Genomic DNA, 3,941 nt, shown 5'->3' with positions numbered 1-3,941 from the left:
TGGTTTCCTGATTTTCACGGTTCACTCGTGAAATGGTCATACGGGAAAATCCCGACTTCGTCGCTACCTCGGAGATGCTGTATCCCATCGCTCGTGCGCCGACTATAGCTCCACGTTCCAACTCACTTAAATCCTGATAACCTGCCATTGTAGCAGCAGTAATCGGCGTAACAACTGCGCCAGACACTTGTTGTCTTATACAGGCGTTGCCGACCGCAGCGCCGTATTCTACGTCTCTACATATCTTTTTATTTCAATACACATGTCCATACCAGTCTCTTTAGTGTATCGGTGTATATTCAGTTCACCCCGTATTTCATTTCCAAGAAGTCAAAACGAGAAACTTGCTCTGACACACGACCAATTAACACTATTATGCGTAATACTGGGTATTTCCCTTAAAAATAGCGTAAACTCGGTCTTTCAATGAGATGTACTGAAAATTCGGTGGTTATATACATGATGTACGCAATACGCTATGTGGTCAAAAGTATCCGGACACCCCTCAAAACATACTTTTTTCATATTAGGTGCATTGTGCTGCCACATACTTCCGGGTAATCCATATCAGCGACCTCAGTAGTCATCAGACATCGTGAGAGAGCAGAATGGGGCGCTCCGCGGAACTCACGGACTTCGAACGTGGTCAGGTGATTGGGTGTCACTCGTGTCATACGTCTGTACGAGAGATTTCCACACTCCCAAACATCCCTAGGTCCACTGTTTCCGATGCGTTAGTGAAGTGGAAACGTGAAGGGACACGTACAGCACAAAAGCGTACGGGCCGACCTCGTCTGTTGACTGACAGAGACCGCCGACAGTTGAAGAGGGCCGTAATGTGTAGTAGCCAGACATCTACCAATACCATCACACAGGAATTCCAAACTGCATCAGGATCCACTGCAAGTATCATGACACTTAGGCGGGAGGTGAGAAAACTTGGATTTCACGGTCGACCGGCTGCTCCTGAGCCACACATCACGCCGGTAAATGCCAAACGACGCCTCGCTTGGTGTAAGGAGCGTAAACATTGGACGAGTGAAGAGTGGGAAAACGTTGTGTGGAGTGACGAATCACGGTACACAATGTGGCCATCCGATGTCAGTGTGTGGGTATGGCGAATGCCCTCTGAACGTCATCTGCCCGCGTGTATAGTGCCAACAGTAAAATTCGTAGACGGTGGTGTTCTGGTGTGGTCGTGTTTTTCATGGCGGCGGTTTGCACTCCTTGTTGTTTTGCGTGGCACTATCACAGCATGGGACTACATTGATGTTTTAAGCACCTTCTTGCTTCCCACTGTTGAAGAGCAATTCGGGGATGGCGAGTGCATCTTTCAACACGATCGAGCACCTGTTCATAATGCGCGGTCTGTGGCGGAGTGGTTACACGACAGTAACATCGCTGTAATGGACTGGTCTGCACAGAGTCCTGACCTGAATCCTATGTAACACCCTTGGGATGCTTTGGAACACCAACTTCATGTCAGGCCTCACCGACCGACATCGATACCTCTCCTCAGTGCAGCACTCCGTGAAGAGTGGGCTGCCATTCCTCAAGACACCTTCCAGCACCTGATTGAAGGTTCAATCCCGCGTCCAGCCATCCTGATTTGGGTTTTCCGTGATTTCGCTAAATCGCTCCAGGCAAATGCCGGGATGGTTCCTTTCAAAGGGCACAGCCGACTTCCTTCCCCGTCCTTCCCTAATCCGATGAGACCGATGACCTCGCTGTCTGGCCTCCTTCCCCAAACAACCAACCAACCAACCTGACTGAACGTATGCCTGCGAGAGTGGAAGCTGTCATCAAGGCTAAGGGTGGGCCAACACCATACTGAATTCCAGCATTACCGATGGAGGGCGCCACAAACTTTTAAGCCGTTTTCAGCCAGGTGTTCGGATACTTTTGATAACATGTTGTATATTTGCCTAAATCTGTTACGCTGTTTATGCAGTTATCTGGTCCTATTTCGTTTTTGTTGGGTTCTAATACTTGCGTTCATTGGCTGGTGAACCCTCGTGATCGGAAAACATCCCATAAAATGGCGACTGACCCAGTTGAAATCTTTTTGATTCTCGTACAAGCGAGACAGTCTCTTCTTTTGCTAAGATTTTGCTCATTATAGCAATCTTGTCACAGCAATACGTTACCTTACTTTAAAGTTGTTCTGCTGTTCCAACAGACGGACGGTGTGGCGGAGCGGTTCTAGGCGCTTCAGCCCGGAAGCGTGCGCGACTGCTACGGTCGCAGCTTCGAATCCTGCCTTGGCCATGGATGTGTGTGATGTCCTTAGGTTAGTTTCGTTTAAGTAGTTGTAAGTTGTAGGGGACTGATGACCTCACATGTTAAGTCCCATATTGCTCAGAGCCATTTGAACCCATAGTAAGAAGATTCCACCACCAGTTCGGAAGCGTGTCGTGCTTTTCACATCAGCAACAGTGCCCAGTGATTGCAAGATCCCAGATTAACGGAGAATGTCAGATAGGCCACTGCCGACGTGAAATGCTGGCACATCAGTAACTGGTGTAACCGCCGGAATGTTGAATTGAAATATGCAAACGTGTATGCATTGTAGGGCAACGGCATTGCCGCGGTGGATACACCGGTTCCCGTGAGATCACCGAAGTTAAGCGCTGTCGGGCGTGGTCGGCACTCGGATGGGTGACCATCCAGGCCGCCATGCGCTGTTGCCATTTTTCGGGGTGCACTCAGCCTCGCGATGCCAATTGAGGAGCTACTCGACCGAATAGTAGCGGCTTCGGTCAAGAATACCATCATAACGACCGGGAGAGCGGTGTGCCGACCCCACATCCCTCCTATTCGCATCTTCCTCTGAGGTCGGATGACCCCAATGGGCCACTTGTGGCCTGAAGACTGAGTGGTATGCATTGTGTTGTACAGGTGCCGGACGTCAGTTTGAGGGCTGGAGTTCCACGCCTGTTGCACTTGGTCGGGGAATACAGGGACGGTTAATGCTGTTAGAGTTGTCGGCAGATGCTGTCCCGTATGTGTTCTATTGGAGGCAGACCTGGTGATGGAGTACGCCAAAGCGACATGCCGACACATTGCAGAGCGTGTGGGTTACGACAGCGGTATGCGGACGAGCGTTATCCTGTTGGAAAACACTCCCTCGAATGCTGTTCATTGCGGACGAGCGTTATCCTGTTGGAAAACACTCCCTCGAATGCTGTTCGTGAATGACAGCACAGCAGGTCGAATCACCAGACTGAGGTACAAATTTGCGGCCAGGGTGCGTGGGATAACCACGAGAGTGATCCCGCTGTCATACTAAATCGCGCCCCAGACCATAAACTCCAGGTGCAGGCTCAGTGTGTCTACGAGATAGATGCCCTCAGCTGTTGTCCTCCTAACCAACACACGGCCATCACTGGCATCGAGGCCGAACCAGCTTTCATCAGAAAACTTCGGTTTTCTGATGGCCACCAGTGAGGTCTCGCTTGACACCACTGAAGTCGCAAATGGAGGAGGTGGTTTGGGTTCAGTCAACTGCACGCTACAGGGCGTCTAGCTCGCAGATGATGTTGAGCTGACCGACTTGTAACAGTTGGTTGTGTCGCAGTGGTGCCAACTGCTGCTCAGATTGCTGCTGCAGATGCAGTTAGATGTGCCTAAGCCACACGCCGAACACGGTGCTCTTCCCCCTCTGAAGTGCCACGTGGTCGTTCAGAGGCCGGTGTTCTTGGGCCCGTACATTCTGGTGACCTCTGCTGCCACGTATCACGTACAGTGGGTACACTCCTGCCAAGATTTTCTGCAGTATCGAGGAAGGAACTTCCAGCTTCTCGTAGCCCCGTTACACAACTTCCCTGAAAGTCAGTGACGTGGTCTTTGTCACCTTAAGGGGCTCCGGAACGCCCTATACTTGCAATGGTAAAATAACGCTTATAAATTACATCTTTCCTCACAAAGTATTTGAGGTAGGA

The 3,941-nt window shown here is 50.5% G+C and overlaps 1 pseudogene; it reads left to right on the top strand.

Moving 5' to 3' along the window:
• Nucleotides 1-2,572: 2,572 nt before the first annotated feature.
• Nucleotides 2,573-2,690, top strand: LOC124554328 (annotated as a pseudogene).
• The last annotated feature ends 1,251 nt before the right edge of the window (nucleotides 2,691-3,941 follow it).

Source organism: Schistocerca americana, chromosome 11 (assembly GCF_021461395.2).
Source record: "Schistocerca americana isolate TAMUIC-IGC-003095 chromosome 11, iqSchAmer2.1, whole genome shotgun sequence".
In the NCBI taxonomy this organism is placed as follows: Eukaryota; Metazoa; Arthropoda; class Insecta; order Orthoptera; family Acrididae; genus Schistocerca; species Schistocerca americana.
This window is presented reverse-complemented; position numbering and strand designations above follow the sequence as displayed.